Source organism: Notolepis coatsorum, assembly GCF_963971535.1.
Source record: "Notolepis coatsorum genome assembly, chromosome: 12".
In the NCBI taxonomy this organism is placed as follows: Eukaryota; Metazoa; Chordata; class Actinopteri; order Aulopiformes; family Paralepididae; genus Notolepis; species Notolepis coatsorum.
In genome coordinates this window covers 117,646,283-117,661,649 of record NC_140176.1, presented here as the reverse complement: position 1 = coordinate 117,661,649, position 15,367 = coordinate 117,646,283, and positions in this window count along the sequence as shown.

Below are 15,367 nucleotides of genomic sequence, written 5' to 3'. Positions count from 1 at the left end.
TGTCTTTCATTATTTCTAACCCTAACCCTAACCCTTTGCTACGGGTAATATATGTAATCGTAACCCCTTGCTATTCTACCTTTTCCATTGTAAGGGTTCTGGTCGTCTCACTAAGGGAGGGTACTGCTTGCGGGGGGAACCCAGTTATTTCTCTACCATCCGGTCAGTAGGTGTGGGAGGGAAAAAGGGGCAACTGTGGAGGGTGAGGGTGTGTTGGGGAGTACTGCGGACTACTCCAGAGAGAGGGAGGAAGACCAGAGTACCGGACCAGGTTTGTAAACCCTGGGCCTCATTCACCCCCACTACCAGCCTCCAGTTGACGCTCCGGACCCCAAAGACGGAGGTGCAGCTGGCCAGGGTGCTACTGTGTCTCGCTACCTATTGACCGCACCCCACAGTTCCCACGAAGCAGGGATAATCCACCCTGCTACATTTGGCGTCACGAACAGGATCAACATCCTACTCCACTCCCTTGTAAGTGACGACCCAGAGACCTGAGATGTCGGACCACGACACCCCGAAGCCCGATGCCAAAGCCGGGCCGTCCCGGGTGACGCAAGGAGGTGACTCGCCGCCCCCGCTCAAAGAGGAAGAGGGGGGAGCCGAGACGGTGCAGACCTTGACCGCCGAAGTGGAGTTCCTAAAGGGTCAACTCCAAGACCAGGCGGAAGCCCTAGACCACCAACACGAACAACTGGAGCAGGCCAGGCACAGAGAGTCGCGTGCCTTGGCCCAAGCCATGATCCAACAGCTTCCTCCAGCGCCCCTCCCAGTGGTGTACGTCCAACGAGAGCGGAAGTGCAGCGAATTTGGAGGGGGGAAAGAGAGAGGAGAGCCGCTGGTGGACGACTGGATCCGAGACATGAAGGTGCATTTTCGGAGCAGCAGAGTGCCCGGTGACGAACAGGCGGAGTTCGTACAGCAGCATCTAAAGGGCGCGGCTAAACGGACAGTGCGCTTCGTGCTAGAAGGGACCGCCCCGGAGCCGGACGCCGTGTTCCGGGTGCTGCAGGAGACGTACGGAGACAAGACCTCGGTCAGTGAACGCCTGAGAGAGTTCCTCGACCGCCGACAAGGAGATGGCGAGACCGTGAGGGAGTTTGCGTATGATCTACAGGAACAGATGCGTCGCATACAGGGCCGGGAACCCCAACGAGTCGCGGATCCTGCCGCCCGGCTGCAGGAGCAGTTTGTGGTAGGCCTGAAGGATGGGATGCTGCGACGGGAGATGAAGAAGTCCATAAAAGAGAACGGAGAGCAGACGTTTCTCGAATTGATGATGGCGGCGATAGACTGGTCGGAGGAGGAGATGGTCCTGCCCCCCAATAGGGGTGGCGCCCAGGCCCTGGTCCACGCCGCAGCCGCAGAAGGACGAGAGGCCCCGATGAGCGGAGACGCAATACAGGGAGCTTTTAAGCGGCTCTTCGCAGGGCAAGAGCGGCTGGACGCACGTCAGGAGCAACTCTTCCAGGCCGTCCAACAGACGCGGGACGCGACCCAGAGAGGCGGCCCCGGACGGCGACGCAGAGACGACGCGCCCGCCGCTAAGCGGGAACTGCCCCGCCGGGACGAAGAGGGCAGGTTGATTTGCTATGCCTGCAATCAGCCGGGCCACATCAGCAGGGAGTGCCCCCGCCACGCCAGCGAGCCCCACCCAGCCCCTGCCCCCACCCCCGAAGTTCCGGGCTCGTCAGGGGACCGACCCGGATCCCGAAGGGCAGTCAACGGCGTCGTAACCGGAGTCGCCGACTCGGCCGCAGGGGGCACTAAGACGCAAGACATGGGGGAATGTCTCACCTTAGACGTCCAGATTGACGGGGTCGAGACCTGCTGCCTCTTCGACACCGGCGCCGAAGTCACCACCATGACCGAAAGCCACTTCCGCAGACACTTCCCGCGGTCGCGGTTGACCCCCTCCAACTGGATCACTCTCTTCGCCGCCAACGGGTTGGAGATCCCAGTGGTGGGGTGTCTCTACGCCGAAGTGAAGTGCCTGGATATGACATTTCCGGGGAAATGCATATTCATACTAAAAGACGATCCAGGCCGAGTGGCCACAGGAGACGCTATCCCGGGACTTCTGGGCATGAACGTGCTCGGCGGGGTAGATGGCCTGTTCAAGGGGATCAAGGGGATGCGGCCGGCGAGCCGAAGACGTGTCGACGCGGGGAGCGTCGCCATCCGCCGTGTGGTCGCCGCCATGGCCCAGGAAGCCCGAGAGTGTATCGCCCCGGGAAGGATGGGGTACGTCAAAGTGGCCGGCAGGGAACCAGTGGTCATTCCCCCGCACAGCGAAGTGGTCGTCCCAGGCCGTTGTGAGACGACAGCGGGGATGCGGCGTCCCGTGATGATAGAGCACACGCCGAGGGCCAACCTGCCTCCCGGACTATTGGTGGCGAACGTGGTGGCATACGCCCGACAGGGGAGAGTGCCTGTGCGGGTGTTGAACCCGACCAACGTCGAGATGGTGCTCCGACCCCGGGCCAGGTTGGCAGAGATCCACTGCCCCCGTCAGGTACGGCCTAAGGAGAGAGTGACCGTGGAGGAAGTGGAAGGAGGCGTCCGAGTGACGGCGATTCAGACTCGGGACCGCCCGCCAGAGGCGGAGCCGGACGGGAAGACCCGCGGGCTCGCCGTGGACGTACAGGCGAACCTGCAGGATCTCACACCGGCCCAAGTGAGTCGGCTGAATCAAGTATTGGAGAAACACAAGGCGGTGTTCTCCGTTGACGACGGGGACTATGGTTACACAACCACGGTCACACACTACGTTCCCACTGGTGACGCACACCCGGTCAAGCAACGGCACCGCCGAATACCGCCCCACGTGTTCCAAGAAGTAAAGAGACACGTGCAAGATCTGGTGGACCTGGGTGTCCTGGTAGAGAGCTGCAGTCCGTGGGCGTCACCAGCCGTGATCGTCATAAAGAAAGACGGCTCCGTGCGGTTCTGCTGCGATTACCGCCGCCTAAATAACGTGACACACCGGGATGCCTACCCCCTACCTCGTATCGAGGAGTCCCTAGACGCCTTGGGGCAGGCCAAGATCTTCTCCTCGCTCGATCTCACCGCCGGCTACTTCCAGGTGGCGGTGAAAGAGGAAGACCAAGAGAAGACGGCTGTCACGACGCCCTTCGGCCTCTACCAGTGGACTCGTATGCCCTTCGGACTGTGTAACGCACCAGCGACGTTCCAGCGGTTGATGACCGCCGTGCTGGGGGACCTGGCCTTCGACGTCCTACTCGTCTACCTAGACGACGTCTTGGTGTTCGCCAGCGACTTCGAGAGCCACTGTCAGAAGCTGGACCTGGTGTTTGGACGGCTTCGGGAGCATGGACTCAAACTCAAGCCCCGGAAGTGCTTCCTTCTGAAGACCGAAGTCAAGTTCCTGGGACACGTCGTCTCCGCGGCCGGCATACAGGTCGACACCGACAAAGTGAAGGCGTTGGAGGACTGGCCGGCGCCACGCTCAGCGAAGGAAGTGAGGCAGGTGATCGGGTTCCTGTCCTATTATCGGCGGTTCGTGCCCCACTTCGCCCAGGTGGCCCAGCCACTGCACGCCCTGATGGGGAAAGAAAAAAAGGGGTTCGCCAAGGGCCGGCCCGAGGCCTTCAAGTGGACGCCGCAGTGTCAGACGGCCTTCGATCATCTGCGGCAGTGCCTCTTGACACCCCCGGTGCTGGCCTACCCCGACCTCCAGCTCCCCTTCATAGTGACCACCGACGGGAGTTACTTGGGACTGGGAGCGGTACTCAGTCAGGAACAGGAGGGCGTGGAGCGAGTCATCGCCTTTGCGAGCCGAGGCCTGCGTGGGTCCGAAAGGAATGACCAAAATTATAGTGCGTTCAAGCTGGAACTCCTCGCCCTGAAGTGGGCGGTCACCGAGAAGTTCAGAGACCTCTTGATGTACGCCCAGTTCACCGTGATCACCGACCACAACCCGTTGAGACACCTCGGCACGGCCAACCTGGGAGCAGTGGAGCAGCGGTGGAACGCTCAGCTCGCGGAGTATGACTTCGTGGTGCACTACAAACCTGGTCGACTCAACCAGAACGCAGACGCTCTGTCTCGCATGCCGATGCGATCAGAACCTGAAGTGGAAGACACTGAGAAAGACTTCCTAATGATAGCCGCGGCTGGCACCCACACCCGTCAGGGTCTCCAGGAACGGGCCGCTCCATTGTCCGTCCCCGCCCTAGTCGCCCGCGAGGGCTATGTCGTGGTCCCAGCGGAGGAAGTGCGGGCCCTGCTGTGCCCTGGGAGACCGACAGAGACGCGGGAGGTCTCGAGTGTCGGCGCACGACGGATAGCGGCACAGAAGGGGAACAGCGGATATGACTGGGCGGAAATGCGGCAGCTCCAGGCGGACGATCCCGAGTTGGGTCCGGTGTGGCGGGCGGTGACACAGGGGGTCCCCCCCACTAAGGTACAGCTGAAGGAAGGAGACCCGAAACTCCGCAAGTTATACGGGCAGTGGGAACGACTCCGTCTGCATCAGCAAGTGCTGTTTCGGCGCGTAAGCGATCCCCGGGATGGAGAGGAGGTTCTCCAGCTGGTGGTGCCCACAGCCCTGCGAAGGAGGATCTACGAGACCCAGCACGAAGACGCGGGACACTACGGGGGACAGGGGACGGTGGTCCTGATGAGGCGAGGTTACTACTGGATCGGAATGGCAGAAGAGGTGAAGCAATGGGTGAAGCAATGCAAGCGATGTGCATTAGCCCGCGACGTGTTCCCTAAAGCCCAGGCACAGATGACCTGCACTAACGTGACGGCACCCATGGAGGTCCTGGCCATGGACTTCACCGTGTTGGAGAGGTCGGTGGGTGGCTATGAGAACGTACTGGTGCTGACCGATATGTTCACCAGATTCACTATTGCCGTACCGACCAAAGACCAGACTGCGAAGACCACCGCCGCTGCCATCATCAAGTATTGGTTCGTGTACTACGGTTGCCCTGCCCGACTCCATGCTGATCAAGGGCGAAATTTCGAGTCGAGCGTCATCAAGGAGCTCTGCCGACTGTATGGGATTTCAAAGAGCCGCACCACGCCCTACCATCCCCAGGGGAATGGGCAGTGCGAGAGATTCAATCGGACAATGCACGACATGCTGCGTAGTCTGCCCGCAGAGAAGAAGCGGGACTGGAAGGAGCACCTACCCGAGTTGGTACTTACATACAATTGCCACGAGCACTCCTCCACTGGATACTCTCCCTTCTACCTGCTCTTCGGGAGGGACGCTAGGATGCCCCGAGATGTCCTAGGGGGCAGAGACGTCATTGAGGAGGGGGCGGCGGACCTAGATGAGTGGGTGCAGAGTCACCACGAGCGACTAAAGGCCGCCGCGGAGGCCGCTGAGGCCACGGCGAAGCAGGCATCCCATCGACGCAAGAGAATTTACGACAGGAAGAGCAGAGGTGCACTCCTGCGGGCCGGAGACCGGGTCCTGATACGCGACCACCGAATCCGGGGCCGTAATAAGATACAAGACAAGTGGGAGCCTACGTCATATGTGGTGGTTAAGCAGAGCCACGAAGGGACGCCCGTGTTCACGGTCAGGCCCGAAGCAGGGGGTCCAGAAAGGACCGTGCATCGAGACCAGCTCAAGACCTGTCCCTTCCCGGCTTCTGACCCGGAAGTGCGGGGGAGGGCCCCTCGACAGATCCCGGTGGCACCGCGGAGCTCGTCCGAATCAGACATCGGAGGTGCTTTCGGGCACCGGCGGGAACCGCATCCTAGGGCGTGTAACCACCCCGGTCCCCTGCGGGACGCCCCTGAGGAGGCCGTAAGCGCCGAGTCAGAGGTGGAGTCGACCCCTTCAGGAGAGGAGGGGGAAGGCGGCGGAGACGGAGTCGAAGAGGAGGCCGCGGGCGGTCCACCGATGGTCCCGGAGGGTGAGGCCGTGGTCCGTGACCCGCCGACGGACACTGAGGAATCCGACACGGAGTCGGAGGCGGGGGAGGTGGAACCCCCCAGAGTGGAGGCCGCTCGGCCCCAGAGGAGCACCAGAGGTCGGCTACCCGCTCGGTATCGCCAGGACTACGTGCTCAAGAGCGTGTTCGCGGAACAGTGTGTCCAACTCCTGAGGGAGTGTGTAAAACTGTTGGCATAATGTGTAATTGTCAACCGATGTGTAAAACTGTTGGCATAATGTGTAATTGTCAACCGATGTGTGAAACTGTTGGTCTCAGGACCGTTTTCATGCATGCGTTTGTTTTGTTGTTTTGTTGTTAACTTGCAGAGGACTTAGCAAGTTCAAAGTGGGGGGAAATGTAGCAGTCTGGAAAATATGGTATATTATTCAGAACTGCTGACTGTGTTTATATCCCTTTTTGTACACAAAGACATTCTAACTAGTGTCATTGATTCACACGAACAATGACACAAACGTCCCTGTCCCAAGAGCATGTGAATACGGATCATAAATGACAGTATTGATTCATATTTTACAGTGCGTCTCCCCGTGTGACTGGCAGGCGGGACCAGCAGGGGGCAGTAGCAGGCAGAGAGTGGCGGAGAGAGCTGAGAGATGATAAAGAGAGGAGTGCAGCGGAAGTCGTTCTCTTCTCGGCAGTGAACTTGACCACGAGAAGTCACGTCTAACGGGGGAGCTCTAGACAGCCCCGTTGCTGACGTTTATGCCGGAGTGCCCCGTGGAACAGAGACGGGTGATAGGAAGTACTGGCTAGTGGAGACGATATCCTAGCAGTACCAGTGTTATGATATTATGAACATTAAGTGCAGAGTCGGGCACTAAGAGTCGAGTTATACCTAGTTACAGTGAGCGGTATAAGTAGCGTGCGGCTAAGGTTCACAGTAGCATTGCTCGTGTTATACCTAGTTACAGTGACGGTATAGTCTGCGTGCCAGAGACGTACGGGACATCCAAGCAGTCTGCCCGGGCGTCAACAGCTGTCTGCACCGGAGAGCAGCAGCACCCCTGCTCCAGGCTGCCTGCAGGACACGGGGAGTTCTTTACCACCAGCAGAGTTCGCCCAGCACCAGCTCAGCCAGCACTGCCTCTCTGCTATAGCTCCGCCTGCTAGCCCCTGCGGCGCGAGTGTTCGACGCCATCTTGCCTCCCGGACAACAGTGGAGTGACGAGGCGGCCATTTCGGATGAGTACAAACGAGCATTGATGCTCCCGACTCCATATACAGTATACAGTGTGGTGCTGCCCGCGGGCGAAGTTAACGTTGTTAACCACAGTTCAATAGGGGTACCCCAGACAATATATACCGGTATTAGCATAGGACTTTTGCAAGGTATTTTGTGGGCTCACTCTTTTATTTTATTCCTTTTCTTTGAGCGTGATAAGGCGTGTATTTCCTAAATAATTCCCGTTCTGTGAATCCCTTTATTCTCTTCCCTATGCTTCCCCCTTCCTTCCCCATATTCTCAACCGGGGACAGTAAGAGTGTAATTCCTTAAAGAAGGTGAATACTGTGGTCCGCCCAGACGTGGGCAGCGTTTAGTCTGGGTACCTGAGAGCACTTGGTGCCTGTGTGTGATACTGTAATTGACTTATGATAATAATTCATGCCAGTAATTATTGTATGGATACCCATGGTGCAGTAATCACCAGCCGTAGCTTTGTTGTAACCAGGCTGAGTTACAATACAGTCATCCAGAGCGGGAGCACTGTGTGTGTCTTTCATTATTTCTAACCCTAACCCTAACCCTTTGCTACGGGTAATATATGTAATCGTAACCCCTTGCTATTCTACCTTTTCCATTGTAAGGGTTCTGGTCGTCTCACTAAGGGAGGGTACTGCTTGCGGGGGGAACCCAGTTATTTCTCTACCATCCGGTCAGTAGGTGTGGGAGGGAAAAAGGGGCAACTGTGGAGGGTGAGGGTGTGTTGGGGAGTACTGCGGACTACTCCAGAGAGAGGGAGGAAGACCAGAGTACCGGACCAGGTTTGTAAACCCTGGGCCTCATTCACCCCCACTACCAGCCTCCAGTTGACGCTCCGGACCCCAAAGACGGAGGTGCAGCTGGCCAGGGTGCTACTGTGTCTCGCTACCTATTGACCGCACCCCACAGTTCCCACGAAGCAGGGATAATCCACCCTGCTACACTTAGTCGTATAGTGTATCTTGTAGACCAGGCCCATTGCAAGTTGCTGTACTCTGTCGTCTACTCTAAGCCATCCTAGGTTGTCAAAGTGGGCAGGGGTGAGGTGAGTTCTAGGGTTAAGGTCAAGTAGAAGTCTGACCAGTTTGTTTTGTGATGTTTGACTTTTTTTATTACCTTGGATGCCATTTTGTCACAGGAAAGATTTGCCTCTAGGATGGAACCTAGGTATGTAATTTCATCTTTCCTTGTGACAATATTGTCACCCACTGTAACTGAGAAGCCGTCGGTCTTGCTGATAAGGCAAGAACCCGGCAAAGAAAAGAAAACGATAAAGAAAAACAACAAACCCAGAACAAACAAAACTAAATACCCAACCTTAACATCACCACCCGATACAAACCTAATAAAAATTTAAATTAAAATAAAACCTAAACACAAACAAAATAAATGAAATAAAATTCAAATCCTACCCCCCAAACCAATTGAAAACACAAACCCCAAAACCAAATCATGCACCCCTTTACTGCCCACCACATCCCTCAACTATCCACCTAACGTAAAATATGCACCCCCCCCCCCCCCCCCCCCCTCTCCCTCACTCGACCCCACAAGACCCCCCTCTCCCTCTCATACCGAGCACAATGAAGCAGCACATGTTCAACTGTTTCCAGCTCCACACAAAAAGGACAATCCCCGGTCGCGTCTATGCCAAACGCAACGCAGTTCGGTTTCTGGGTTCCTCTGATTGGCCGCGACGCCCACGTGACCCGCGCTAGCACGCCCCCTTATCCACCGCTGCCGCTACAGCTCGCCTGTGTGTTGCAGCGCGCGCGGCAGAGCGGCTTTGACGCTCGCTTCCTGAGTCAAGAAACGCGCCACTCTGAGTCAAGAAACGCAGTCATCTTAATATGCTGCTTATGCAGTTATCAGCTGTATTTGGCATAGACGCCTGAGTCAAGAAACGCTATTGTCGCGCCGCCACTCTGAGTCAAGAAACGCAGTCATCTTAATATGCTGCTTATGCAGTTATCAGCTAGCTGACTAAATGTAAATCTTATGCAACGCCAGTCAAGAAACGACCGCCTCAGCAGCATCACGCATCAACTGTAATGTGGAGTGGACTTAAACATATTTACAATTAGCATTTTATAAAGTAGAACTGTAATGTTTACTTTCTCAGTCAGCGCTAAGTGCAGCATCCCTTTCAAGTCCATGCCGCTCTGCCGCGCGCGCGTCAACACACAGGCGAGCATCAACACACAGGCGAGCTGTAGCGGCAGCGGTGGATAAGGGGGCGTGCTAGCGTGGGTCACATGGGCGTCGCGGCCAATCAGAGGAACCGGGAAACCGAACTGCGTTGCGTTTGGCATAGACGCCCCCTGGTCTCATGCTTCCCCTCCCCACCCTAAATAGTGCCCTCTTCAATAGGGTATATCTGCAGAGCCGCAGAGCCCCATGTCTCGGGGTCTGAGCTCGGAGGGGAGGGGCTTGAGGCTTGCTAAGCACTACTGCACATGCGTCTCTCTCTCTCTCTCTCTCTCTCTCTCTCTCTCTCTCTCTCTCTCTCTCTCTCTCTCACTCTCTCTCTCTCTCTCTCTCTCTCTCTCTCTCGCTACGTGTTACTGGTGCGACATTAGCGGACAGACGTTAACAGACACGTGTTACTGGCGCGACATTAGCCAACAGATAATGGAGTAAAATAAAAGATAAGCACAATAGGACAATAACACTACCTTATGCATACTGTACCTTATGTGAATACTGTATATTTCAGTTAGTTAATTATATTGATTTGTTATATTGTTTACCTAATTATCCAACCTAATAAACCACTACCAAATCCAGCCTAATAAACCACTACCAAATCCAACCTAATAAACCACTACCAAATCCAGCCGATTTTGTGTGCCCTGTATGCAAGATCCATGTCCTTTGCCAGTCACATACCTATTTAAGTGATTAACTGCACTACGTGTGGTTGTTTTTAGAGATTTTAGATACGTTTTATACTCGTGCTGCAAGATTTTGGCCTGTGCTACAAAACTATCAACCTCTGTAGCACCAGTGCTATGTGCAATTTTTTTTACGTACAGCCCTGATACTATATCAAATTATAGACCTATATAATAATAATAATGCAGGACCTGTTCAGAGGTCTTTAATTGGCATGCAATTATCCTCAATGTTAGCGGTTAGCACACACGGTTAGCACACACACACACCAGAACACACGCATGCATTGTTTTTTGTAGGATCGCCGATGCGATTCGTCTCTGCACTTAACCTATATCCCGTCGTCCTTCCGTCTTCGTCAAGGACGCCACAGCGTTAGCGATGTGTTGTTGTGCATGTTTTTCCATTGGGTTTATCTTATCGGAGGGGAAACCCTTGCGAGCACGGGGAGAACATGCAAACTCCACACAGAAAGGCCCGGGAGATACCCCACCTGGGTATACCTGGCATCATGGAAACCTGGTCCCCAAGCGGGAATCAAACCCTGGACCTTCTTGCTGTGAGGCGACAGTCTTAACCACTACACCACCGTGCCGCTAAATATCATTGCTACCTCAATTTTCAAAGATACTCGAATTTTTTTTTGTAAATAGACTTGATGGCTTTATTGAAAAATATGGTTTATTGAGTGACCATCAATATGGTTTTAGGAGCAATAGATCAACATCCTTAGCAGTGATAGATTTTGTGGGAAATATATCAATAGCAATTAATGAAAAACAACCCTCAATAGGTGTATTTATTGACTTACGTAAAGCATTTGACACAATTGATCATTCCCTGCTTTTACAAAAAATGGAACGGTATGGAATAAGAGGTGTCACTCATCATTGGTTAAGAAGTTATTTAAATAATAGGTTTCAATATGTAAACATTAATAATACAGAATCACATATTAGAAGAGTAACTTGTGGTGTTCCACAGGGTTCCGTATTGGGACCCAAGCTATTTATACTTTACTTAAATGACATTTTTACAGTATTGAATATTTAGAAAATTGTTACGTTTGCTGATGATACTAATTTACTTTGTTCAGGGGAGGACATAAAATAATTATTGAAAACAGTAGACAGGGAATTGATAAAGTTAAAGAAATGGTTGATAGGAATAAGTTGCAAACAAAAAATGTATGGTATTTGGTGGTGTTCCTACAGACTGTGAAATTAAACTGAATTTAAATGGAACTGAAATTGAAAGAGTATATGAAACAAAATTCTTAGGTGTGATTATAGATCACAAACTCTGTTGGAAGCCACATACAACATATCAAAGGTAAATTAGCCAAATATGTTGACATTCTGTACAAAACAAGGGAGCTGTTAAATCAGAAATGTTTCCATATATTGTATTTTTCACTTGTTGTATACATGTCATATTGTGTTGAGGTCTGGGGGAATGTTTATAAAACAAATATAGATCATATTATTAAACTACAGAAAAGAGCTATTAGAATAATAGGTTTACTTTATTTGATCAAGGGGACAGCGTACATTAATAAAACATTTTATAAATGTAAATGCACCCAATTTGAGCTGAAAGGCTAATTTCCATTGGCAGTTCATAAACAAAGCTAGTTACCTTGAATTGACAAATCCATTATTCATAAAGTCCTGCACATAAAAATGTGTAGATATTGTGTACATAAAAACCTTGGAAATAATTGTTTGTGCTAAGAGTAAAAGCCTACCAGTTTGTATTCAATGTCTCTTTCAACCAAGAGAAGGACATTATAATTTAAGAGGGTTATGTATTATTGTAAAAAGGTAAGAACTAATGTAAAAGCTAGATGTGTTTAAATTTTGGGAGTTAAATTATGGAATAGCCTTAGTGACGGGTTGAAGTTGTGTACTTCTCAGGTGAGATTTTAAAAAGCCTTAAAGGATAAAATTATTCAGGAGTACAGTTGAGTAAAATCATCAAACATTTGTTTTTTCATTCAAAAAATTATATCTTGCAGCATATTTTGGTAACACTTTATAATAACACTCAGTTATAAGACCTTTATGGGTATTTGTAGATAATGAACTAATCATGAACAAGTCATTTATATACATTCTTAAATTATTATTAAATCATTTATAACTATATTTGTATAACATTTACAAATTAGTTCTACATTATTTATAACTCATTATCAACATTGTTTGTACTTGATTTGTTCATCATTAAATAATGTTGTTTAATGTATAACACATTTGTAGATGCTTTGAAAAATGGATATGAAAAAACGACTATACTGTACCTCCATTTATATGTTCAACAAATGATTTGTTAAGATATTAAAAAAAACATCTATAAATCATTTGCAGATGCTAATCTGAAGTGAAGCCTATTCATCATTAACAAATGTCTAATACAGTTAATTATTTGTTTACTTTTTCATCACCTGTTACAAATGTTGTAGACAGCTTTCGGATACACCCTTCTTTGTGACATCAAACAGTGACAGAATTAGGACTATAGATAAATGCAATTTTATTAACATGTAAAATACATGTGCATGACATAGAGTGTAACTTCGGGGGCACTAGGACCCAGGAGTACCCTGGCCAGGTATTGACAGAGTATGTAGAGGAAGTATCACGCGAGTGAGACTTGATTTCGGCATGTGTTGCCATCTGTTGAATGGAAGCATGATACATTAGCAGAGCCAAGTTATTCATGCTGTCCCACGCTTTAAGGTATGAGCAGGCTAAACATCTGGAAGAGGGGGAAAAAGGGAAAACACAATAACTAACTCTAAATACAAACCAGAACATCTAACACAGGAAACACTTATTTGGTACATGGACAGAGCAACATATACCGTGCAACAGAGACAATGGACCGACCCAGAAAACAGGAGACAAGGAACTCAAATACACAGGAAAAAATTACAAACAAGAAATACCTGGGATGATTACAACTGGAGACACCTGGAAACAGACTGACAAAGAACTACAAGAAACAACACAACAAACTACAACTATGGACAACAAGACAAACACCAGACACTGGGACAAATCAAGCAGACTACAGACACTAAACGGAGAACCTAATACCAGACAGTAACTAACAAACACTTAGACTAAACAGTTAACCTAATACAAGACAGTTGTGGTAGATTTCTGTCAAATACCAAACTGTATATGTGTATATGTGTACAACAAACCAGAATGGCGGAAACACAGAGGTAAAATACATACACTTTTCTCCCCCGCTCCTAAAACACAAGAAACGAGACACATCGCTGATTTAGTAATGCAGCTGCTGGGTTCAGGCTTCCTCTATCTCTGTGGAGGGGGGGTTGAAACAGGCAGACGCTTATTGAGTGAGAGATAGTGTCTCGTTTGATCTTCCTGGGAAAGTCAATAACATGGGTGATTTTACAACCCAGGGCCCTAGGCATCTGGTCCAAACAGATTGAATACAAAGAAACTGCCTGGAGAGACGCCAGATTGTCTCTGCTGAAACAAAGGAGCAGTTGATCAAAGAAAAGACCATTTGAATCCACTTCGTGACCTAAATCAGTTCAAAACGTCACGGTAGTGAGTTAGCCAATGAGAGCTGAGAATAAGTGTTCTCCAATAGGAACGCTCGAGGCGAGTTTTGGAAACGCCCGCTTGCCGTAAAATTAGAGGCGGAGCCTAAATTGGATATAACCAAAACTCCTCGCCAGGAGAGACACAGAACAACCCACAGACCCAGGAAGCAACAAACACACCCTTTTTCTCCACTAGAACCCAGCGAGGAGAAGAGACCGACGCAGCAGATCGGAGACGAGACACGAGACATGTTTTTAGACAGATCTTTTTATTGAGAATTTAGCCTGAAATTCTACGAACCTCCGGCATAGAGGATGCAACTCGTATATTTCATTGCACATTATTTCTTTTGTAACATCTAATTGAAATCCTTTTTCATTAAAAACGGGTTCTTTTCAAACTGCTCAGATCTCGCTTCATTTCAACGGCCGCGCCGTATTTTCTCTCTGGGTAAGCAGAAACCAGATTAAACAGTGGTTATCTGCATTTGGCGAGAGTGGGAATTCCAAGAGCTTGTAAGATTTAAATCACAACGCAGAGTAGGAGAAGATTAAGCTAGGAATCCACTTCACAGTAACACTAGACTAACAGAGGAACATGAAGAAGACCAAGCAAGAGAAGGGGAGAGAGAGAGAGAAAGAGAAGAGAAGGGAAAGAACATTAAATGACAGAAATACAAGGAACACACATACAGGGACGGGGAGAGGTAGAGCAGGGGAGAACAGTCCATGGATAGGTGGGACATTACAGCTTGGCTGGTTTTTAGCAGCTTTAAAGAAAATATTCTTTAGCTTCAGACTTTAGACAGCAGAAGTGACATTTCATTTGGCCCCACCGGCCTAGTTCAAAGGTTCCCTTATACTTGACTCTGGACTAGAGACTGTATGATGTTTTGCAGTAAGTGCATTTAATCTTCTCAAAAGATCCTCTGTATTAATGATTCTACTGATAACGATCTGATAAGACAAAAACATAGTTTTTCATGTATTTACAAGAAACACATTTAAGTGTAGTTTAGTTGATCTACAAACTACAACCTCCAGCCATGTTGCAGTCTCATATACATTACATATAGCCAACTGTCATGCTAACCATCTGCGCATAGTACTAACTAAAAATATTTCCAACTGAAAATAAGCTAACCTAGCTAGCAGTTAGCTGTTAAGAGTTGAAGGTGTCTGGTCACTCCTTTTGAAATATAGTCCATTTAAGCCAGGGGTCTCAAACTTGCGGCCTGCGGGCCAATTGCGGCCTGCGGGATGATATTTTGCGGTCCCCTACTTGACATCAAAGTTTAGTGTTAATGCGGCCCGCGCGCAACTGTTTGCCGAGTCGTTGCGCGAGAGTTGGACGTTTTATTTATTTTATCACTTGTAGGCTACCATAGCGCAGGCTCATGACAGCAACGTTATGTTAGTGACTTGGTTGAAACGTGATTCCGGAGTGATATCAAGTAAAGTGGAAGGCAAATACATCCTCGCTATCTCCTCTGACTGCGAGCAGTGCTCTGCATGTCCGGCTGCACTGCCACACTGTCTGTCTGTGTCTGTGTACGGGTCTGGTCCAATCACATTCAGCATCCCGTCAGCGTTTTCCCCCATCACCCACAGTCTGCGAATCAGATGCAGAGTAGGGGAGTAGGGCGGGTCTTCATGGAATGCAAGTCGTCTCTCTCTTTCAGTCAGAGCAGAGTTGACAGCGCATCTACATTAAGTAAACTCGCTCCCAGTTTTATCTCTGTGAGATAA